Source organism: Rattus norvegicus, chromosome 5 (assembly GCF_021556685.1).
Source record: "Rattus norvegicus strain SHRSP/BbbUtx chromosome 5, alternate assembly SHRSP_T2T, whole genome shotgun sequence".
Taxonomy (NCBI): Eukaryota; Metazoa; Chordata; class Mammalia; order Rodentia; family Muridae; genus Rattus; species Rattus norvegicus.
The window spans coordinates 151,364,999-151,390,648 of record NC_141538.1 but is presented as its reverse complement, the minus strand read 5'-3'; the positions used below and the strand labels follow the sequence as shown (position 1 = coordinate 151,390,648).

At 43.2% G+C, this 25,650-nt stretch overlaps 1 protein-coding gene across 4 annotated transcripts in view; it reads right to left on the bottom strand.

Annotated features, from left to right (window-relative positions):
- Wasf2 (WASP family member 2) overlaps positions 1-25,650 on the bottom strand; it is a 65,303-nt gene that overhangs the window by 25,362 nt on the left and 14,291 nt on the right. The window contains exon 1 of one of the 4 annotated variants that reach the window (XM_087548686.1): positions 15,280-15,780. The gene's annotated coding sequence lies outside the window, so the exon portion shown is untranslated. 4 annotated transcript variants of the gene reach the window in all.

Genomic DNA, 25,650 nt, shown 5'->3' with positions numbered 1-25,650 from the left:
AAGAATCCAGGAAAGGAAAGAAGGCAGGAGGTTAAAAGCAGAATGTCGGGCAGTTAGATGGCTAACCATGCTGCCGAGCCTGATAACCTGAGTTCAGTCCACAGGCCTCTGAGGCTGAGTACTACTGCTCTTGCAGAGAACTGGGTGTGGTCCTCAGCACTTACATGGTGGCTCACATCTGTAACTCCAGTTTCTGATGCCTTTTGCTGGCCTCCACGTGCACCAGGCATATGGGAACTACATATACATGTATATAGGCAAAACACACATATAAGCAAGTTGTCCTCTGACACCTTCATGCATGCGCTGTGGCATGTGTGTGCAATATATGTGTGTGTGAATGCAAAACAATAATACATGTAAAACGAATCTTTTTAAAACAAGACAGAGAGAATGAGAAAAAAGTTAATAGCCACCAAGACAAAATGATCAGAAAAACAGATATGCTACTTCTTGTAAAAAGATTTTGTTGTTGTTTTGTTTTGACCAAGTGTGACAGCCCATGCCTTTAATCTCAGCACTTGGGAGGCAAGGCAGATAGTCAGTTTCTGTGTGTGTTGGCGGCCAGCCTGGTCTACATAGCAAGTTCCAAGACAGCCAAGGCTAGATAGAGAAACCCTGTTTCAACACAAACAAAGAACATTTCTGGGGCTGGAGAGAAGGCTCAGAAGTTAAGAGCATGAGTTGCTCTTCCAGACACAGGTTCCAGTCCCAGCGCCCACCTAGTGGTTCACGCCCATCTGTACCGCTAGTTCCAGGGGATCTTCCAGCCTCTGAGGGCTGTACTCACACAGTGCACAGACACACATGCAGGTAAACACCCACATAAAGATAAAGGTAGGGGCTGGGGATTTAGCTCAGTGGTAGAGCGCTTACCTAGGAAGCGCAAGGCCCTGGGTTCGGTCCCCAGCTCCGAAAAAAAGAACCAAAAAAAAAAAAAAAAAAAAAAAAAAGATAAAGGTAAAATAAATATGGGGAGAGAAGGAGATTTTTTCAAAGGCACCAAAAGGAGACAAGACACCCGTCCTGGTATATGAAGTACCTGTACCAAGTACTCATTTGCTTTTAGGTAACCAAAGACTGGATGTCCTCTGTGGGAGAAGTGTGAAATTATAATAGCCTGAGACACACTTGTAATCTGACAAAAGAAAAAGTCCTACATTTGAATGATGATAAACCTAGAAATGGCAAACAGACTTCAGCCTTTAGACTCTCCATGTCATTTCTTTTTTTTAAACATTACTTATTTAATGTACATGAGTCCATTGTAGCTGTCCACAGACACACCAGAAGAGGGCATCGGATCCCAATACAGATGGTTGTGAGCCACCATGTGGGTGCTGGGATTTGAACTCGGGACCTCTGGAAGAGCAGTCAGCGCTCTTAACCGCTGAGCCATCTCTCCAGCCCCTCCATGTCATTTCTAACTGTAGAAAATACATGGTTTTTGAAGTTAGGACATATGTGAGTTGGTCTCTTGACTCTGATACCTCATAATTGTTATCTTTAAATTTTTCCTACAGACACTGAAAAGTATATCCAAAATTCCCTCTACAGAGCTTAAAGGAATGGGATAGTTATTTGTAGTTCCACAGGTCGTAGGCAAATCTTCTTGTTGAATAAATTCTATTCATTGATAAATATTTAAAAACACTTTAAACTATGGACATATTACATAGTTGAATGCAACATTCACATAAAAAGTTTAAAGATGGAACCCTAGGCTTCAATGAATGTGATGGGTTTTCCCCTGAAGTTGCCCCAGCTATGTGCTCAGACCTGAAATACAACCGTCTCTCCTCCAGTCTCTACTGTGCTCCTCATCTGAACCACAGAACAAAGGAAATGATTAGAGTGGCTGTCTCCTCAATTCTCTTCCGGACTGTACACAGGAGCGCCACTGTGGATGCCTGGAGAAGTTAGTCTCTCTCACAACAGGTGCCCGTTCACAACAGGCTCTCATCCTCTCGTGGGACTCTAGTTAAGATGGTTCCTCCAACAGTGACGTACTGCTTTATGGGAAACTCAGAGAACAGTGGGTGCTGATGAACCACTGAAGCAAAGGTTCTAATTTACATTTTAGACAAATCATTCGTGTAAGGACTGAGACCCACAATATCCCAGCTAGCACTGCCTGAGAGTCCAGAGGCTGCAGAAGTGAGCCTAGCCCATCACCCTAGCTGTTTTTCCCATCCTGGTCTATACGCTACAGCCACAAAGTGGTAACGTGGTGGATGCTCCTTTAGTAAAAAGTGCCATTAAACCCTAAATGCTAGTGCTGGAGGGAAAATATAAACAAAGTAAGGAGAACCAAAAAGAGTTAAGAAAAAGAAGTTATGAAGGCTAAGGGTAGAGCTTGGAGGTGAAGTACTTGGCCAGTGTGCACTAGGGCCTGGGTTTGATCCCCAATATCATTTTAAAAAAAGTTTAAAATTCTAAATACAGAAAAAGAAGTGGAATGCCTTGTTTTTAATAGAATCAGTGAATGTCCTTTCCAGCCATGTTAGTTTTCTATTGGGGAGGGTGTGATGTAAGGAAGTGTGTGGGTGTACACACAGCTAAAGGAGGGCAGGGGGGTCTTCTATTATATCCACCTTGTTCTCTTGAGACAGTCTCTCCCTGAACTGAGACTTGCTGCGGTGGCCAGACTGGCTGGTCCGGGAGCATCCTAGGATTCCCGTCTCTGCCCTACAATGCTGGGTTTCATGCATGCACGACCATGCCTGGCTTTTTTACAAGGATGCTGGAGATCTGAACCTGGGTGCTTATGTCAGCCTAGCAGGAACCCTCCAGCCCTCTCTCCAGCCCCTAGTCACATATTACTTCTGACTAGGAAGATTTCATAACATAACAATGTTTGCCAACCTCAGGACTTGAGAAGGTCTTATCTTGAGAGTGTTACATAGAAAATGAGTTAGAAGTGTCAAAAACGTAAAAGTTACAGAAGTAAATTTCAATTTGTCTTTATAACTAGCGCAGCTCTATAGCAGAATGCACTCTCTTTAGATAAATCATGAGTCTCCCAGCTGTGGATGAGCAGTTGTCAGGCAAGCTGAGGGAGGAATTCCTCCTAAAATACGAGAAGGTACTGGGAGAGGATAGGATCAAACGAGTACAAAACTGGGCTAGAAAGATGGCCAGAGGTTAAGAGTATGCACTGTTCTTGTACTGGGATCTAAATTCAGTTCCTGGCATCCACACAAGGCAGTCTGGATGCCGATGCCATGATGGGATTCACATGTTGATGTGAGGCTGGAGGACAGGGTCTTTCAGAGCCCTCAGATGAGGAGCTTCAAGTGTGCACACTACAGTTTACAGGGAGTGTTTACATGCCACGTTGGCTCAGGGAAAAGCCCAACTTTTGATTTCTGAACTTCCACAATCCTGGTGCCAACACCATGGGGTAGTTATGGGGTGACTGGTGAGGTGGTGAGGTTAGGGTGGAGGAATGTTGCATGTGAGAAGCAGCAGCAGCAGCAGCAGCAGCAGCAGGTCCCTACGCCACACTCTGCAGTCCTGTTCATTGCCCGTAGCAGCACTGATAGTCACTTTGAGCTGTTGATAATGAACAAGCAATGCTACCCTGATAACGGCTGCAGATCTCTGTGTCACATTCAGAAGGCAAGTGTGCGTGAGCCACGGCCGTAAGCATTGCAGGGAAAGGTTTCTCAAGGCAGTTCCTCTCTAAACAGCAGAAGGGAACGGGACATGTGGGGACACTGGGTCTGGGTAACTACAGCTTCTGCTTTCACTTCAGCTTTCCTCACTGCCCAGTTAACAGAGCTTTGAAAGGGGCAAACCAGTTCACTTTGTAGTTTCCTCTTGCAAAAGGCTTTGCTTAAAATTGTGCATTTCATCAGATTTAATGTTTTAGTAGCTGAGTTCAGACACAGGCCTATAATGCAGAAGGCAGAGGTAAGAATCCAAGGTCATCCTTGGCTACCTAAGACCCTGTCTCCATACCCACTTCCCTCCAGAAACCAATGTCCACTGAAAAGCCACCTGACTTCAAGCAACACAGTCACCAGCACAGTCCAGACTGGACAGTAAGATATTTAAAGTGCAAAAGTGCAACAGGGGGCAGGAGAGGTGGCTTTGTGGTTGAGAGCATTTGCTGCTCTTCCAAAGGACCTGAGTTTGACACCCAGCACCCACATGAGGATTCACACCTGTGTATAACTGTGAGACTGTGTGCATGGCGCACACGCACGCACACACACACCGACTTCTCCCTTTCTCTCAAAAAGCACAACTGTTGAATACAGCAGTCTCCATACTGTGAGGTGAGGACAAGGAAGAAAACTTCCTCAAAGGCTAAGGCACACCCCCCACTTCCTGCACACACAGGGTGGGGCTGAGCTGACAAATTTAGTCACTCTTTCCAAACACAAGGCATTACTGACAAATCAGGCTGGGTGACTGAAACAATGTCCAACAGAGACGGCAGGATAGAAACGTTCCGCGGTGGACAGAGAAAGCACGTTTATGAAAACCAAGCAAGAGAACTTAGGATCTAAGACCAAGAGAAATCTCCAACTTGATAAAGGAATGTCCTTTGGCCTAAATGCAGTCAACATAAAGAAGCTTCCTGTTTTAATTCGGCCCTCAGACACCTAGGGAACAGGATTTCTAAATTGTAGTAGTATACTCCGTGTGCACACTGTATGACCAGGGGCCATTCATACTTGCTAATTCCCCACGTTCTCCTATTCTTTGGAGGCGAGCCCACCTCTCATCCTTACCTTATTACTCTTTGAGCCTGAGTCACTGCTTTGCTCTTAAAATCAAGATTGGGGGATTATCTCCTTCTAGAAATTTCCCCCAATAAGTCACCAAAATTAGGCTCATTTTCAGGAGAGCAGGATCCACCTGGTTTCCCAAAAGATAATGCATTTATATTGTGAGTTAGAAACCTGGATCCTAATTCTTAATCTAATGATGACTGGAAATTGGGAATAAAATTTTAGTCTGTTTGGTTAGTTTAACTGTAAAAAAAAAAAAAAAAGATTCTCAGGAGATGCTATATGGAACCAAGACTCGTATTCTCAGCTCTGGAAAAAACATTTAGTTCTCTCATTCCTTTTATTTTTTTTTATTTTTTAATTGAAAAAAAGATTTAATCATAGAGTATTTCTTGTATCTCTATTTTGTCCCAGTTCCTTTTCACAAAGTCACTTGTACATCAAAAGATGTAGAATATTGTCACTAATGATTTTCAGTTACAAACAGAAAGTTTACATTTCTAGTCTAACGTTAATTTCCAATAATATTTATATTGACAAAATGGTATGGTGTGAAATGCTTAAAGCTGCCCATCACCTAAATCAGCACCTTTTTGTCTGTTTTGGTTTTGAGCCAGGGTTTCGCTATGGAACTCATGGCTGGCCTGAACTCTCAGAGATCCATCTGCCTCTGTCCTGAGTGACTGGAGTAAAGTTATATGCAGCCACACCGGGCCCTAAGTTAGCCTTAATTAAATAAATATATAATGAATAGTTTCCCTCATCAACAGAAGAGTCTTTTTCCTAACGTTTGTGGAGACCAGATTCCTTTCAGCTGTCACCATCAATTAAACATTAAATTACACAAGAACCCCATCCATGCTCAGAACACTGTTTTAGAAAGAGGGCACGAGCCAGTGGAGGCAGGAAGTGGTATGGAATGCTAATTTCCAGGAATGACCTGTCTGTGCTCGTTTGGGTCTCACACCAGCAGGGGCTGGAGCCCCACAACTACTATCTGCACTGGTGGCTGAAGCCTCACACACTCCCACGTGTGCCATGACACGCGCACACACCCCCACCCACCCAAATAAATGTTTACAAAAGTATTTTTGGAGACAAGGTCTCTCTCTACATAGTCTTGGCTGGCCTGGGACTCACTATGCATACCAGGCTGGGCTGGAACTCAGATTCTCCTGCCTCTGCCTTCTGAGTGCTGGAATTAAAGGTATGTGTACCATCATGCCAGGGGAAAATAAACGTTTAAGACATTAAAGTAGTAGAAGGACTAACTAGAAATAGGGAGGCAGGGCTGGAGAGATGGCTCAGTGGTTAAGAGCACCCGACTAAGGGGTTGGGGATTTAGCTTAGTGGTAGAGCGCTTGCCTAGGAAGCACAAGGTCCTGGGTTCGGTCCCCAGCTCCGAAAAAAAAAAAAAAAAAAGAGCACCCGACTACTCTTCCAGAGGTCCTGAGTTCAATTCCCAGCAACCACATGGTGGCTCACAACCATCTGTAATGAGATCTGATGCCCTCTTCTGGTGTGTCTGAAGAGAGTGATAGTGTACTCACATACATAAAATAAATAAATTTAAAAAAAATAGGGAGGCAATCAATCAAGTGTGAAAGAAATAAGAAAGGGGAAAGGGAAGGGAATATGATCAAGACACTTTACACGCATGTATGGAAGGGAATACAGTCAAGATACATTACAGGTATGCATGACAATGCCCTGACTCAGGGCTGGAGACAGAGCATGAGGACCTGAGTTCTCCAACAACTACAAAACAAGCTCGGTAGGGCAAAGAGCGCTCAACCTCACAGTGGGGAGATAGTGGCAGATGGTCTCGAACTCCTAATCTACCTCTGCCTCCCAGAATCCAGGATTACAAGCACGTGCCACCACGTCTGGTTTATGTGGTGCTGGAGACTGACACCCCCCCCCCCCCAGCTTCATGCTTACCAAGCAGGCGTTCCGCTGACTCCCTGACAGCCCCAGTCCACAGCTGGCTTTCATACAAGGCTTATCCCATTTTCCTTCCCTACTTTGGGTACAGCTAGTATGGTAGGTACTAAGATCCTTGGCTCATAGTAGAAGTAAGTATGGTATGGGGGTCAAACTCCCTCTTCACAGGGACTGAAGCGCCTTCTGAGATTAGACACAGAGGTGTGTGAAACAGAGGGAGGAGTTCATTAGGGCTGAACTGCCCATCAGCCACGGAATCTCACTCATCTGATCGACTGTCTAACCACTCACTTTAATCTCTGTGTGTCTCGCTCCTGTTCCGAGCTTCTCTATACAGTAACTGCTCCCTCTCTGGAAACGAACAGCCAAAAAAGTAACTGACTTCACACAACTGAGAAAGGCCACCGGAGCAGAAGGCTGCAGCACAACAACAAAAAAGGAAATTCAGCAAAACGTTCTGCTGACAGCTCAGGGCACTACACAAACACACCGTGCGGCCATGGAACAAGCAGATGCAGCAGTCTGGAGATGTGACTGTACACCAGGAGAGAGGGAAGAGACCTAGCAATCACAGCTACCGCTGAGCAACAGGGAGCAGAATTATGGAGCAAACTGCCATGCAAGTCCATATCAACGATTCTATTCTGCCAGCCTGCAACAAGAATTCATTCCTGAAAAACTGTCACATACTCATCTGTCACACACAGCCAAGCCACCAGCAACTGACTAAGAGTCAGCAAAGGGCAGCTGTACATCTACTTCCCCTCACAAGGTCTAGTCATCACTCAAAGCATGGGGATTAGAGGAGAGCATCCTGAGCAGATGAAATGCATAAATACATAAATGCCGTTGGTTTACTTTGAAGTATCCAAACCTAACAAGCACCGGGGCGAAGCTGCAAGAACATGAACCTTAGGACACAGATGGGAGGTCCAGCTACCACCACCACATTTTACCTTTGATATTCTGGCCAGTTGGTCTAACCTCTCGGTCTGTTTCCCAACCTGATAAATTAACGATTCCTATTCTGTAAGATTATTATGAAGAAAAATAAAACACAGATATACAATGTATGATGCCGGGTTGGGGAGACAGCTCAGACCCCAGCATTCATGTAGAAGCCGGGTGTGGCAGCACAACCTGCATCCCAGTGATAGGAACGCAAAGACAGGAGGATCCCTGGGGCTAACTGGCCAGCCAGTCTAACCTAATGGGAGGCTCTGAGCAAACAGAGATCATGTCTCAAAGGAGAAGGGCAGGATTCTTAAGCTTGTCCTTTGGGCTCTACTTGCACAAAAGTACAGGTGTACCTCCCCATATGAATACATGCACACATGCATGAAACACACACACACACACACACACACACACACACACACACACTTAAAATAGTCAGGTAGGGTGGCACATTGGCCTTTGATCCTCACACTCAGGAGCCAAGTGCAGGCAGATCTCTGAGTTTTCAGCTAGCCTGATCTACACAGAGAATTGCAGAACTATACAGAGACCCTATTTCAGAAAAAGGCAGAGTGTGTAACATAGAATAGATCACTGAAATGCTAACAGCAGTAAAAGGGGTACAGTGGTAATAGAGAAAGGGTTAACTTCTGTGGCTGAGGGGATGGCTCAGTGGATAAGTACACTTAATGTTCTTGCAAAGGACCAAAGTTTGATTCCCAGCTCTCCAACTCGGCAGCTCACATCTGTCTTTAACTCCAGCTCCAACGTACCCAACAATATTTTCTGTGAGGGCGCCTGTGCTCACATAATTAATGAAGACAGACCAACAATATGGCTCATTGGGTAATGACTCTTGCCACCAAGTCTAACAACCTGGATTTAATGCCTGAAATCACAAAGAAGGAGATACCCAAGTTCTATAAGTTATCCTGACTTCCACTTGTGTGCCCAAACACATAGATAATAATGAACAAACAAATGTAAAAACCTTAAGGGACTAAAAACAGAGGAAGCTGGGAGGAAGGACCCAGTAGTGTGCTCCTGAAGGTACAGCACATAGGAGGCTGAGGGAAGAAGGTCCCAGATTCAAGGCCAGTCTGAACTACATAGCAAATCCCTGTCGCAAAATCAAAAACAGAGGGAATACATTACACAACAGCTTCGGATTTCATTACGGAAATATAGAATAAATTATGGACACTATCCAAAGGTCACTATTTCAGTAGACTTATACTATATACTTCAAAAAATCTGAGACTTACAAAATGCATCATGAGTCAACAAACAATAAAATGTGCCCCAAAGTACACATCTGAGAACGAATGAAATATGGGGCTAGAAAGATAGTTGCTGTCCAGAGAATCCAGGTTCAGCTCAACACCCATGTAAAAAGACTCATAACCACTTGTAAATTCTACATCCGTGGAATTCTACACCCTCTTCTGGCCACAGGCTCAGACGCACATATAGGACACACACATATAAATACATACAGATACACTTTTTTTTTTTTTTTTGGTTCTTTTTTTTGGAGCTGGGGACCGAACCCAGGGCCTTGCGCTTCCTAGGTAAGCGCTCTACCACTGAGCTAAATCCCCAGCCCCACAGATACACTTTTAAAAGACTTAAATACCTCTGTTTTGTTTTTGAGATGGGGTTTCAACTCTATAACCCTGGCTATCCTTGAACCCATTTGTGGGATGATGTCACAGGTGAGGCAGGCACAAGATAGGAGGCCTGTCATTGGACGAGAAGGAAGGATGGGAGGGAGAAAAGTTTGAAGGAAGAGGATGTTGTGGTTTGCCCTTAAGTTTTCTCTATTTTGATGCGAATTCCACTGCCTCAAGGACAGCTGCCTAGTCACATACTCAGAACTCAGGTGACTTCACCAGAACCACCTCCCCATTGAATCTGTAAATACAGGTGAGGGGCAGGTACAGGATAGAAGGAGGCCTATCATTGGAGGAGAAGGAAGGATGGGCGGGAGAGAAGTTTGAAGGAAGAGGAGGAGACTAGGAGAGAAAGGAGGAGACTGGAGAGAGGAGAGGGTGAGAAGCCATGGCAGGTGATGTTAAGATTCTGCTCTGTGGGGGTTGGGGATTTAGCTCAGCGGTAGAGCGCTTGCCTAGCAGGAGCAAGGCCCTAGCAAGGCCCTGGGTTCGGTCCCCAGCTCCGGAAAAAAAAAAAAAAAAAAAAAAAAAAAAAAAAAAAAAAAAGAAAAAGATTCTGCTCTGTGTATTTACAGGTTGTTATTAATGTTCTCAAGGGATGGATGGTACCGGGCTTTGTATGTTTAAGTGGGCAATTATATCTTATCAATTGGATCTAAGATTACTGTGTTGTGTGTTCTTTTATGTGAGGGTTTGAGTGTAGGAAAGTGTGCAGCTGGGATGTGTTTCCGCCAAGATATCTAGCACATATCTTGGGGCACTGAGGTGCTGGACCAAGCGGGGTAAAAGACAACTATACTTTATTATTTTTATATTTATACAACAAGAGGAGACTGGAACGGAAAGAAAGGAGAGACGGGAGGGACAGGGAGAGAAGCTGTGGCAGGACAATATGGCGGGTGATGTTAAGATGCCATGCTGTACCTTTATAGGTTGCTACACATGTTTTTTTTAATTATTTATTTATTATTTATTATTATAAGTACACCGTAGCTGTCTTCAGGTTACAAATGTTTTTAAGGGATAGATGTGTACAGGGCTTTGTATGTTTAGGGGGGCAATTATATCTTATCAATTGGGCCAAAGGTTATTGTGTTGTGTGTTCTTTCATGTAGCAATTTAAGTGTAAGAAAGTGTGCGGCGGCTGGTCTGGGCCGCCACAGAGTTGGGATGTGAGTTTCTGGCATGGAAGCCTGCCTTGGGAACTAGATAGATAGAGAGATTGCTGCCAGAGAGAGGCCTTCGGCAGTGTGATATGGGATGGAGCAAAGCGGGTGAGATGCTTTGCTGACTGAGAATTAAGATATCCAGCAGATATCTTGGGGCACCTCAGTGCTGGACCTAGAGCAGGAAAAAGATAACCATATTTTTTTTTAATTTTTTTATATTTTTACAACACCCATTCTGTAGAACAGGCTGGTTTCAAACTCACAGAGATCCTCCTGCCTCTGCCTCCTGAGTGCTGTGATTAAAGGCGTGTGCCACCATCATGGTTCTGAGTCTATTTCTACTGATTTTTTATTCTAACTCTTCTGTTATAGATGGTATCTTCTTGACTGTTATATAATTTTTTAAATTAGTGTTCTAGCCTCAAACTCAGATCTGCCTGACTCTGCTTCCTAAATGCTCAGATCAAAGCCCATGCCACCACAGCCTGCTGAGCATTCTTATGATGAATACTTCAGTTAGTATATAGGCCAAGATGTTTCACACGTCTGTATCACTGTGCCCTGCTCACCTTTGCCACTCATGCCTCCCAGGATAGACCGGGAGGGGTTTTTTTGTTTTGTTTTGTTTTGGTTTTTGGTTTTTTTGATTATTTTGGTTTTGGACAGGGTGTCACTATTTAGCCCTGGCTGGCCTAGAATTCAGATTTGCCCAGCTCTATCTTCCAACCCCAGTGCAAGGATTGAAGGACTAACCACCATACCATCTCAGATAGACAGCTCTTTTTTTTTTTTTTTTTTTTTTTTTTTTTTTTTTTTTTTTTGGTTCTTTTTTTCGGAGCTGGGGATCGAACCCAGGGCCTTGCGCTTCCTAGGCAAGCGCTCTACCACTGAGCTAAATCCCCAACCCCAGATAGACAGCTCTTAATGCTGGGATTTATAGTTACAGCATCATACCCAACCCAGACAGCTTTTAATCTCAGGTCCAGAGTCAGCTGCTTGGTTTACCCTATAATCCTAGTGTGGAGAGCTGTTCTGGAGCTTTCAGCCAGCCTGGGCTAAAAACAGAATAAAAAGAAGCCTAGGCCCGTTGGGAGGTGGTGGTGCACATCTTTAATCCCGGCATTTGGGAGGCAGAGGCAGGTGGATCTCTCTGAGTTCAAGGCCAGCCTGGTCTACAGAGGGAATTCCAGGACAGCCAGGAATACAGAGAAACCATGTCTTAAAAAACAAACACAAGGGCTGGAGAGATGGCTCAGCGGTTAAGAGCACTGACTGCTCTTCCAGAGGTCCTGAGTTCAATTCCCAGCAACCACATGGTGGCTCACAACCATCTGTAAAGAGATCCGATGCCCTCTTCTGGTGTGTCTGAGGACAGCGACAGTGTACTTACATATAATAAATGAATAAATCTTAAAAAAAAAAACAAACACAAAAATTTTAGACATGAAGGTCCATCTATGTTCGAAGTTCACATTTTTCCCCTAACACACTAACTCATCACAAAATCTATACAACAAACAAATATGCTCAAATTTCCCACCTCAGGAAAAGAGCCTCAAACTCAGACTAGGTTTCTCTCCCTTAAAATCAAACTGCATGCTAGCTCAGGGGAGCTTCCTGAGAGACAGCCTAGAATGGAAGCGTGTTAATGAGAACAACACACTGCGTGCAGGGCTCCCGCTCGCGCTCTCTCTCTCTCTCTCTCTCTCTCTCTCTCTCTCTCTCTCTAAAATATATTTATTATATATAAGTACTCTGTAGCTGTCTTCAGACACACCAGAAGAGGGCATCAGATCTCATTACAGATGGCTGTGAGCCACCATGTGGTTGCTGGGAATTGAACTCAGGACCTCTGGAAGAGCAGTCGGTGCTCTTAACCGCTGAGCCATCTCCCCAGCCCCACATCTCTCTCTTTAAATAACATAAACACTGGCTCACTTAAAGTGCCATCCTCAAATGACAGGCTTAGACGCTACCGAGTTAAAAAAAAAAAAACCAAACCCCTGCAGTTTCCGGATAGCTGGACACTCAGGTCGCGATGCGTTTCGATGCGTTTCGTTGCGAATTATCTCCAGGGTCCCAGAGAATCCCTTTTAGCTTCGGTCTCTGCTCACTGCTCAATGTGTCACATCGTTTCACCAGGGACTTCTTTAAAAAGCATCTAATCCCTCACCGTTTTTTTTTAATACAATAAATCAAATCATATTCCTATGGGTAATTCCTAAACAACATAAGTATTATTTTAAAATAAAATTCTTGCAACTTTTTTCTAAAAACATAGTTGTTCTCACCCAAGTCAAGAAAGTAATGTCAGAAATATGTTTTCCCTGATCTTTTATGGGGCTACTGAAAAGATGTCTTTTTAAATTACTAAATGTAAACAGCTCATTAACTATAACCCAATTACTCTGATTGTACAAAGGGAGTAATCGCAGTAGGTACGTGTACTCTCGCCTAGTGCATTCAATATATTAAATTAATCTTTTCGGCATTAATATTTTAAATTAACCTTTGACTTTGGAAAAATGGAAAAATGTCTCTTTTTTAAACATATGCATGTGTGTAAAGCTGTACTTTACTGGGTTTTTGTTGAAATTTTTTTTTTCTTTTTTCTTTTTTTCGGAGCTGGGGACCGAACCCAGGGCCTTGCGCTTGCTAGGCAAGCGCTCTACCACTGAGCTAAATCCCCAACCCCTTTGTTGAAGTTTTAACCACAAACATTTTTGGCAGGAATAGTTTATTCCTTCGGAAGGCCTAATTATATCCTACCTAGCCAAACTTAACAGGTATTCCCTATCTGCCATAAATTACATCAAAGGTCTATATAAAATTCCAGTGCTTAAGTGGGACAAAAAGCCAAAAGATAAATTTGGTAGCATTCCAATCCACAGAAATGTCAATCTTTTGCAAAGACAATCCAATACAAAATCTGTTAGCAGACTGTAATGGTCCAGTGCTCTACATTCCTGCTTCCTAAGTTCTACTCTGTTCTCACCAACCAGCCTCCTGGGACACCCCCAGGCGCTCTCTTAATTGTCTGGGCTCTGGCCCCTCAAGTTTGCCATGGCCACATTTTCTCCGTAGCCACCTGGCTCTCTGGCTTTTTCTTTTCCAGTTAAGCAGCAGTAAATAAACTGTAAAGCTAAGTATGGAACTGCTCTGAAAATCAACTAGAACAGAGAGGGAAGAGGATCATGCAGAAAAAGAAATGAATCAGTTTGATCTTGGGTCAAATACATGCACTTAGAAAGCTGGGGTGGGAGGGGTTGGGGATTTGGCTCAGTGGTAGAGCACTTGCCTAGGAAGCGCAAGGTCCTGGGTTCGATCCCCAGCCCTGGGGGGGGGGGGGGAAGAACGCTGGGGTGGGATGATCAGGAGTTATGGCCAGCTTGAGGTATGAGAGCATATTTTTAAAAGTTTGACGGTTGCTGAGATGGCCAGTAGGTAAAGATGGCTTGCCACCAAACCTGATAACCTGACTCCCAATGGTGGAAGAACGAACTCTTTTTTACAGTTTTCTGTGTATATCGCCTTCACGTATATGTGTACACCGTGTGTACACCATGTATATGCCTGGTGCCTGCAGAGTCCAGAAGAGAGCCTCAGATCTGATGCAACAGTAATGAAGTTGTGAGCCACTATTTGGGTGATAGGAATGGAACCCAAGTCCTCCAAGGGAGCAGCAAGTGCTGTGAGTGGATGAGCCATCTCTCCAGCCCTGAATAGTGACTTGCAAATTGTCCTCTGACCTCTATACATGGACTCTGCTCAATCACTGTAAAAGACTCTTAACAGTTACTAAACGTCAGTAGGTAGAATGGGGCCTTGAAACCTGATGACGACAGCGTCCCAGAGAACAGCATCATTAAAAGAAATTTCACAGATAAAAGGGGCATCAGCAGCTAAAAACTAAGCCCTATTCAAAATTTCAATGACTTAAGTTTCATCTTGATAACACTGATATTTCTGTCCAAAATATATCTTATTAGGCAGCTCTTGAAAGTTAAAAAGGTGTCTTTAAATGCCTGCTGACCTAAAATTGCCATGTTCCATACTCTAAAGGGATTGATTCTGTGCAGGACAATAAGATGCCAGGTTCTGCTCAATGGAGATGAGAACACTATTTGCTGAACCTATTCTGCACCTGTTCAAGTAAAATAAGACTGCACATCCCTAAGGGAGGATGGTATTTATGTGGGCTCTCCCTATGACCTCTTGGCAGAAAATGTAAGAAAGTCCTTTTCTGAGGCTAAGGGGCGGGCCCAGAACTTTCAACTACCCATTCAAGCAGGGTTACAATTCCCCTCCTCCATAATTAAGTTCCCTTTTCACTCTGCATGCATGCATGAGTTGCTGTGACACTGACATGGGGCCCTGACATTAGCCTTTCAAGGTCATTTAAGTCTTTCTGAGCAGCCCTAAAAGGTAAGTACCATCCATTCTACAATGCCTGAATGTAGGATTTGACACAGTTCTCAGAGTAAATCATGCAAAAATTAAGAGGGCTCCAAATACATGAATCATACAATGAACAAATCAAAGAAAAAACATGGTAAAGCTCAGCTACTGAAGATACAACAAGTAGGCTAGTGAGATGGTTCATGACTTTTATCCTAGCATTTGGAAGGCTCAGACTAGAGAGGTCACTGCGAGTTCAAGGCTAGCCTGGTCTATTTAGCAAGTTCTAGGCAACCAGGGTTATAGAGTGAGACCCTGTTGTCATCTAATACAGGGAGAATGAACTTATTACTAATACCGTAGGTTTTATCTGGGAAAGCAGAAAAGATTACTCACAATGCAGCTGCTTTCCATGGCTCAGGCCTCATATCCTGTTTCTGCCTCATACAAATTCCCCTTGTGTAGCCCCACAGACCTTCCCACTGGTTACCCAATACACCATGTTCTCCATTCTTGTGCTTAAGTCTGACACCTTCCACACAATTCCCACCAACTTCTATAGTCTTCTGAGATTAAGCACAAGTGAAGCATCTCCTTAGGCCTTGCCAAGAAGACTGATGCTCTCTCCCCATGTCCTTCTAGTTCTCTCCCTTTTATCTTAGAACTAGAGATTAAACTTAGGCCCTTACGAGCACATGGCGAACACTTTGCCTGCCCCAGAGCTATTTCCCCCTTTTAACACAGGGTCTTGCTAAGTAGTCTAGTCTGAACTTCATCTTCAGCCCATACAGGCCTTGAACTTTGACTCTTCCAGCCTCAGCTTTCTGAGTAACTCTGATTACAGGTTTGTCCTGCCAGGCTTAGATCCACCTTGGTTCTCTAAGTTCCTTATCGCTTGTCCTCAGCAGACCATCACAATGGTCACTGGGTTACAATCCCTGCCTTTCTTACTCGCTGTTCTGATAACCCTGAGAGGTTCTCTGAGACCAGCAACATTACTCATCCTTAGTCTTAGCACCTGCCACCATATTAGGAAGCAGGAGAATGAGCAGAAGTTGAAGAGCAAATGAATGAGGCTCTTGGGCCTCAACTCCCAAAAAGATATGGATGTGGATAATGTCTGGACTTCTGCTCCTATAACTCTCTGAGGGAAGAGAGCCAATCTTCATAACCCAGAGCAGAGTCTTTTAGGTTTTGTTCTTTAGGACAACTTCTCTCCCTATAGCCCTGGCTGTACTAAAACTGTAGACCAGGGGTTGGGGATTTAGCTCAGTGGTAGAGCGCTTGCCTAGCAAGCGCAAGACCCTGGGTTCGGTCCCCAGCTCCGAAAAAAAAAAAAAAGAAAAGAAAAAAACAAAACAAAACTGTAGACCAGGCTGGCCTCCAACTCAAGAGATCCCCCTGCTTCTGCCTCCTGAGTGCTGGGATTAAAGGCCTGCACCACCACACCCAGCATATTTTAGGTTTTTTGTGAGGTTTTTATGTTGTTGGGAAAGCATCTCCTGTAACCTAGGGCTAACTTTGAATTTGCTACACAGCCAAAGATGGCTTTGAACTCTTAATCCTTTTGCTTCTACATCCCATTTATGTGGTGATGGAGATCAAACCCAGCAACTTCCAGAATACTAGGCAAGCAGTCTACCAAACGAGCTGAAAGCCCAGCACTAACCTCTATTAAGTTTACAGCGGCCGCCCGGAATTGCGATGCGCACCTTCAATCCTGGCATTTTTGAGGCAGAGCCAGGTGGACCTCTGTGAGTTCAAAATAGCCTGGTCCACAGAGTGAGTTCCAGAAGCATCAGGGCAATATAAAGACCCTGCCTCAAACAAAACAAAAAATTCCAACAGCTTACCATCTCATGAGACAGTCATGAGATGCCAAAGATGTGATGTAGTGCCCAATCTGGGACATAGTGGGAAAATTAGTTGAAAATTAGAAACCAGCTAGGCTTCTAAAAGTGATAAATATACTTTAATCCCAGCACTCAAAAAGCAAAAGTTTATGGATCTCTGAGTTCAAGGCCAGCTTGGTCTTCACAGTGAGGTCTAGGACAGCCAGAACTACACAAAGAAACCCTGTCTTACACACATTCTCCAACCCCAAGGTAACCAACACGATCGGTCTGCCACTTCCACTTTATCCATGCTTCTCAGAGCCCTTACTAACATGACAAACCTGTCATCAGGCAAGGGAGGAAAAGCTTCCATAAGGCCAGGGAAGACCAGAAAGAAGGGGGTATGACATGAGAGCTAGCACATGCCTAAGCATCAGGGAAATCCAGAACACTTTAAACTCTCCAGGCACTTGGTGTAAAATATTTATAAAAACCAAACCCTCCCTCCTTCCCTCCCTCCCTCCCTTCCTTCCCTCCTCACAGTACTTTCCCCTGCCTGCCCTTCCAGTCTCACATCACTTCCTTCACTATCACTTTGCTCCCTCTCTCCTCCCTCCATAGAGACAAAGCTGGCCGGCACACAAACAACAAATATACAATCCATGACGACAGCACTAAGTCGTCTGCCATTTGTGTATTCTCTCACTGACTTGTGGTTTTGAGACAGGAACTATAACGTCCCTCTGGCTGTCCTGGACTCAGTAACGAGACCAAGCTGGCCTTCATCCCAGAGATCCACCTGCCTCAAATGCTGGGAATAAAGGTCTGCACCACCACACCCACAATAAACTACAAATTCTTGATCCTTCCAGCTCGGCCTTAAAATTCTGACACTATGGGATGGAAAAGGGAGGGAAGGTATCTTTAATTTCAGGTGGACAGAGCAGCAAGTGCAGAAGCGATGTTCCAGGAACAGCAAACAGCTTGGAGGGCTGAAGTCCATGAAGTAATGAGGGATGAGCCTAATAAGCCGGACAGAAACAGAGACACAAGGGCCGTGCATAGGAGGCTAGAGCACTTAGAGTGTGCTGAAGGCTACTGGGAGCTATGCAAAATTGAGGGCAGAAAGTAACATGATCAGATTTGCATTTAGAGAGCTCTCTTTGGCAGCAGTGTGGAGAATGTTCTACAGGAAGGGTAAAAGACAAGGCAGCACTTCTAATTGATTGAAAGAGTCTACGGAACAGGAAGGGAGAACCGCAAGAGATGATGACAAAGGGCTCCACACTCTGTAGCAAGAAAGGCAGCTTCTGTGGCTGATGAGCGTCTTCCTTTAACATTTAAATTACATTGCCCTGCGTAGTAATTTTTAGGTGTGCTTTTTGTTTGCTTGCTTGTTTCTTGAGATAATACAGTCTCACACTAAACCAGGCTGATTTCAGACCCTCAGTGTATCAGAGGATGTCCTGAATTCCTTATCCTCTTGCCTCCAAAGTACTAAGGTTATAGGCCGGTGCCATGATGCCCTTGCTTTTTCTGCAGTGCTGGGAATCACACCCAGGTCCTTCTGTATACCATGGAAGCACTCTACCCTAGCGATTCAACTACAACCAGTCCCAGGCACGTTTTTATATTCTGAAAAACTTGCTTTATGTTGAAAGCAAAACCAGGAAGAATATTACACTGTCAGTAGTTACAGCTCTTCCTAATAATTTGTAATCATTTACTGCTATAAATTTTTCTCACACTGTAACTCCATCACTGTGGCTTTGGTATCTTCTATTGGCCTGCATACATGTGTATATACATACAAAAGAAACAGACACGCATACATTAAAAAAGAAAAAGGCAGGCCAGAGGGATGGCTCAGCAGGTAAAAACACTGGTTGCACAAAATGAGTTCAATCCTCAGAATCCACAATGGAAAAACTGAAGTTACTCAATCCTTTTCCCTCTCCCATACACAAGTGAATATTTTTTTTTTAATTTTTATGTTTTATTTTTTAGTGTTTTGAGACAGCGTCTCAGTATACAAACCAGGTTGGCCTCAAACTCACAAAGATGCACTTGTCACTGCCTCCCAAGTCACCGCCTCCAATTGAATACATTTTTGTTATTGTTTTGAGACAGGATTTTTCTGTGTTGCCATGGCCACCCTCAAACTCTGAGACCTGCATGCTTCTGCCTCCTGTACTACCTGGCTTGAATTGAAGTGGAAACTTAAGAGTTCTTTGGAAACTGGGTTAGATGGCATTTCTCTGGGGCAAACACATGAAGGAGTGTTTTCCAGAAGTGGACACAGGTGAAAGACTAAGACAGAGTAACAGACATTAGGTGAGAGGATGTTCTGTTAAAACAAACACAGGAGAGGACAAGTGATAAAGACTTTTTGTTAACAACACACATGTTTTGGTCTGCCCTATATCGTATAGTTAAACTATATTTGTTGGGACTCCATAGAGAGAAACACCAAAAAAACTTTTGGTGGTGTGTTGTAGTTTCTTGTCACTTTCTTACACTCAGGCTGATTGACAGACGGATGTCAGATGAGACAAATGTATGCACTGAGGCAAGACACATACTGAGACAAGACCCATGGAAGACATATGATGTTTGTAGGGTATAAACATGGACAGTGATGGAGGCGGAGCTTACAGAGCTAGCTGTGCAACTCCTGTGGGTCTTTGCTGATCTTCACTTCACTGAGAGAACCACAGTCAAGAACTTCTCCTGGTGGTCCTTGTCACTCCTGCTGACTCCCAAGGCTATTATTCCTGGTAGGTCATCACCTCTACTGCTGAAGTGTTTGGGAGTGAATGGAGCTGCTGCTGCTGCTAACCTATGAACTGAACTGCCAATTTCCAGACAATACAGACATGGGAGTTCCTCTAAAAAACTTTTCTCAACAGATCCACTTCCCCCGTATCTTTTCTTTCCCACTACCTCTGGTGGTAGTGGGCTAAAAGGAGGTTAAAGCATTTAAGAGTCATCATTAATATTAATTGAATGTTTTTTAATTAAAATTTTAAATAGTGGGATTGGGGATTTAGCTCAGTGGTAGAGCGCTTGCCTAGCAAGCACAAGGCCCTAGGTTCTGTCCTCAGCTCTAGGGGTAGGGGTGGGGGTGGGGGGGAACGACACCAAAAATAGCCCCTCAGAGACCAGACAGAGGAGAATTAGTAGTTAAAGGCTGGCCTGGATTACATAATAAGACCCTGGTTTTGTTCTTGTTTTGTTTATAAATCAACAGGCAATGTTGGCAGGAGGAAGGAGAGTCTCTGAGCTTGAGGCTAGCCTAGTCTACAATCATTTCCAGAACAACCAAGGCTACAGAGAATCCTTGTCTGGAAACAAAACAAGACAAAACAAAGCAAGACAAGCAAATAAGGGAAAAGCTGGTTCTGGTGGCATACACTTTTAATCTCAGAACTCAGAAGCAGAGGTAGGCAGGTCTCTAAGTTTGAGGCAAACTGTCTACAAAGAACTCCAGGCCAGTCAGAGCTACACAGTTAGACCCTGTCTCACAAAACCAGTCAGGGGACAATGAGATGTCTCAGTGGGTTCAAATGCACTAAATGCCAAGCCTGATGACCTTCAATTCACAGTAGAAGGAGAGAAATAACCCCTCCAAGCTGTCCTCTGACCTCTGTTTACACAGACACACAAATCTTACAGATAAATCTTGCCCTAGGAAAATCACCCTAGTGATCATTGTATCTCCCCTGCTAGGTAAAGGATATATATTCGTGTGTGTAAATAGAGGGGCTGGAGAAATGGCTGACTGGCTAAAAGGCACACAACACTTACACACAGGCAGTTGTATTCATGTGTATATTCTCACACAGACACTTATATACATAATTAAAAATCTTAAAAATTATTAAATCTGGGCTGGAGAGATGGCTCAGCGGTTAGAGCACTGACTGCTCTTCCAGAGGTCATGAGTTCAATTCCCAGCAACCACATGGTGGCTCGCAACCGTCTGTAATGGGATCTGATGCCCTCTTCTGGTGTGTCTGAAGACAGCAACAGTGTACTCACACACATCAAATAAATAAATTTTTAAAAATTATTAAATCTATGGTATAAAGAACCATGATATACAGTAATCAGTGTTTCTAACCCTGTATGCCCCTTCCAAATCTACCTTTTCCCTTTCCCCTAGGACAACAATCGTCCTGAAGTGTAACTGTACTATTTCCTCGTTTTCCTTTATGGCTTTATCATTCTCTGAACATTACTCATTTTACATTCTTGAACTTCAAGTATCTCTAATCTTTTTTTTTTTTTTTCCCGGAGCTGGGGACCGAACCCAGGGCCTTGCGCTTGCTAGGCAAGTGCTCTACCACTGAGCTAAATCCCCAACCCTCTAATCTTTTTCATTATTATAGTTTGGTACCTTTTTCTTTTTAATTTTTTAAAGTCTTTATTTTATTATATATATGCAAATACACTGTTGCTCTCTTCAGACACACCAGAAGAGGGCTTCGGATCCCATTACAGATGGTTGTGAGCCACCATGTGGTTGCTGGGATTTGAACTCAGGATCTCTAGAAGAGCACTCAGTGCTCTTAACCGCTGAGCCATCTCTCCAGCTCCAAGTATCTCTAATCTTAATGTATATATTCCTCTCTTCTTTTTTCTTTCCTTTCCTTTTCTTTTCCTTGCGACATGGACTCATACAGCTCAGACCGGCCTTTCTGCAGTCAACAATAACCTTGAACTTTAGGTCTTCCTGTCTCTCTGAGAGTTGGATTACAGGTGTGCACAAGACATCGGTTTGTGTGGTAGTGGGGATCAGACGCAGAGCTTCCTGCATGCTAAGTCACGACCCTAGTCCTGAATGGACACATTCTTTAGTAAATTTTCATTCTAGAATTTTTTGGGAGATAATGCTCTGAAACTGTAATTTATTTTACTAATATATAGTATCCTATTACATGAACATACCGTGATTTACTTATCCAATCTCAAAATACTGTACAGCTTTTTTCCCATTTTTATTAGTTTACTGCCAATATTATTGTTGCTATGGACACTTCTGTAAATATGTCCTGATTCACTTGTATAGTCTAAGAATTCTTTAAGGAGGGGCTGGCAATATGGGCCAGCAAGTAAAGTTAGCTGCAGCTAAGACACCTACTTAATGAGCTGCATTCAATCTCCAGGACCCACACGGTAAAGGAAGAAAACCTACTCCTGCAAGTCATCCTCTGACCTCCAGACACACATTGTGGGATGTTAAAAAAAAAAAAGCCGGACAGTGGTGGTGCACACCTGAATCCCAGTAGTTGGGAGGCAGAGGCAGGTGGATCTCTGTGCAGCCAGGGCTACAAAGAGAAACACCGTTTGGAAAAACCTAAAAGGTTAAAAAAAAAAAAAAAAAAAAAGGAAGAGGAAGAGAAGTAGTAGTAATAGTAATCAGTTGTTTTGGTAAAATTTTTTGTTTTTAATTTTTTGCAAATATGATGAACCAACATTTCCACGGTTTTAATCTATACTTTCCTAGTTACTATGAGGCTTGATATCCCCTTTTTTTCAATAAATGACTTTTTACTTTTTCCCAAACGCTGAGATCAAGCAAGCACGTCTGAAAAGCTGGAAGGTTATGGAAAGTGACAATATGGGGCGGCTGCCTCCCAATAATTAACCAGAAAACTGGTCTTCTCCAACCACAGGTAACACCACATGACCAAATCTAAGCCAAATTAAAACCCAACAAGAGTGCAAGCTGGAAATGTTTACCTGAGATGGTCAGGATATTAAAGAACTGAGACAGAGACAGGGAACGATCCCAATTATTAGGCAGATATGTGATATGTGCTATGTGTGTAAGGCAGGCGGGAAGAGCAGAAGCTCAGGGACGTTCGCAACTACACAGGTTTAGAAGCCACCCTGCGCTATACCAGACCCTATCTCAAAACACCAAAGCCAGCCAATCGTGGTGACACATGCCTTTAATCCCAATTCAGAAGGCAAGGCCAGGCAGATTTTTGTGAGTTCAAAGCTAGCCTCTTCTGCATTTGGAGTTTCAGGCCAGCTAGGTCACTGTCTTTAAAAAACAAAAACAAAAACTGGGTCTGGAGAGATGGCTCAGCAGTTTCCCAGCGCCCCCATGGCAGCTCACAGCCATCTGTAACTCCAGGTTGGAATTACAGGTAATTGGATATCCTCGTCTGGCCTCCTCCGGTACCAGATGCCCATGCATACATGCAGGCAAACATTCATACGCATTAAATAATAATTATTTTTATTACAGTATACTTTGTACTAGAGTAATTTGAAAACTTGTTTGGTGATTGGCCAAAAAATACTATTCCTCTCTTAGTGAGAGTCAACATCTAATAGAATTCCCTTCAGCAGAGCGCTATTGCAATAACTATGATTAGAACAGCAATGGGCACTCCAAGGCTGACAGATCAATGGGACAGGACACATACCTTGGATCCCACACTGCCATAACCCTTCCCAACAAACATTAACACAGCCCTGTGACCATACAATGATTATTTCCAAACATCTGTAAGATGACAATAGTATTAGTTCTCTGTTACCCAGCTCCATTCCTTGTAGAAATCATGTTAATAAAGATGTTTTGGGACTTATGGTTTTAAATGTCAATATTTTAAAAAAACAGGACAAGTATTACAAAAATTCCTGCTGGTATTTTTCAGACATGGAGGAAACAGAGTTTGACAAAGAATATTTCCCAAGTGGTCTGGTACGCAGTAAACAAATTAACAAAATCAAGAAAAGAAAATATGAAATATATCAGGTAAAGGCGACTTCTATTAGCAAGAGAAAAACAAAAGCATCTACTGTATTAGTAAGTATCTATGGCAAATAAAGTTCAATTATAATTAAAAATCAATATACCCTGTCACATATTAAACCTAAATTTGCCAACAGGTAGGTATCCTTTTAGGGTATTCATCCTGGTTTACATCAATGCTTTCAGTAGGGCTACTAATAGTATTCTCTATTACTTTCTTAAAAAAATTTAGATTTTTGAGTATGAGTGTTTTATATGTATGTACTATATGTGTACCATATGCATATCTGGTGCCTGAGGAGGTCAGCAGACATTTTATAGAAGGCTGTGAGCCACCATATGGGCTGGGAAACAAACTCAGGTCCTCTGGGAGAGCAGCCAGTCCTCTTAGGTGCTAAGCCATCTCTCCAGCTCGCTTCTCTCTGGCTCTTAAAAGTGAACCAAGGGGCTGGGGATTTAGCTCAGTGGTAGAGCGCTTACCTAGGAAGCGCAAGGCCCTGGGTTCGGTCCCCAGCTCCGAAAAAAAGAAAAAAAAAAAAAGAAAAAGAAAAAAAAAGTGAACCAAAGGCTGGAAAAGTGGCTCAGCAGCTAAGAAAACTGCTTGCTCTTCCAGAGGACCTGGGTTCGATTCCCAGCACCCACATGGTGGCTCATAACCGTCTTGAATAAGATCCAATGTCCTCTTCTGATGTATCTGAAAAGAGCAGCAACGTACTCACATACATAAAATTAATAAATAAAGCTAAATAAATAAATAATCTATAAACTATTGAATCTATAGTTTGGAATCTATAGTACTAGAGAGAAATATGAAGGTCCAAGGTTGGACGTGTCCAGAATTGTGAGATATAGCCTCCATGTAGATAAAAATAAGATAATGTAGTAATGGGAAAATAGTCTATAATTAGCAGAGATGAGCTCTAAAGCTAGCTGTCGAACACAGGAAAGGGTTTTAAAGTCCCTCGGTTCTACCCTGAACACAGCCAGAAAAAGCCAGGAAAATGCTGAATGTTATTATGGAAGCCCAGGAAACCGAGGACGCATTATTGTCCCTTGTACAAACCACAGTGTCTGTACCTAGAATAGAATGTGCAGTTGTGGTCGCCACACAGAAAAGGTAAAATAGAAACTGTCTGGGAAGATAACTGAGAAGAACAAAGGACAGAGGTGCTTCTGCAGAAAGGCAGAATTTTAAAAATACAGACGGACACATCTCCAAGCATCTTTAATATGAAGCAAAGTGGTCAAATGGAAGACATTTCTACAGCAAATCTTTAAAAAGTTACAAAACAGAGGTCAAGAAACAATGTTTTCACTTCATTATCATTGCTGTTTAAAACCTAAGGAGTGTTTGAGGTACAGTCCTCCAGGCCTCCCAGGGCTGGCCCTGAATCTACAATGCTCTGGCTTTAGGCTTCTGAATGCTGGGATTGGCAGGACACAAGCGTGAACCACCATGCTTGGTTGTGCAAAACTTTCAAATTCTGTTATAGTAGGCTTAGGAGTACAACCACAGGACAATCAAATTTTTTTAAATTCTTTTCCTTCTCTTCTTTCCTCTCCCCCTCTCTTTCTCTTTGCATTTCTGTCTGAAGCAGGCTGTCATCCATGCAGTCTAAGTTAGTCTTGAACTCACCATGGAGCCAAAGTGCCTGGCTTTGGCTCTTATCCATGATCATCTGAAGGACTATATGAGAAGAGAAAATTTCTAATATGAAGTGTTCCTATTTAGTAGCCCCTGCTTTTACTAGACCCAATAAAAAGTAAGTTTACTTCCCAATCCTGAATTTAAAACAATTAAACTCACTGCTGAAGTGGGGAATGTAGAATATAAGAAAAATAAAATCCAAAGGCAACAAAAATTAACAGGTTACATTTCCAAACAAATTCCTATGAGAAATCATGAATTTTAGGCAACACAGCCTTAATTGTTTAAAGGAGCATTTCATTCCTCCCCACCAAGCCCTAGAACAGCAGTTCTCAACCTGTGGATAGAAAGACCTTTTCTCAGGTTGCCAAAGACCATTGGAAAACAAAGATTACATTATAACTCTTAACAGTAGCAAAATTACAGTTATGAAGTAGCAACAAAAATAATTCCATGCCTGCTCCCTGAAAATTCTTATGCATACCAGCTTTTGTTGTCTGAAAAAGACACAG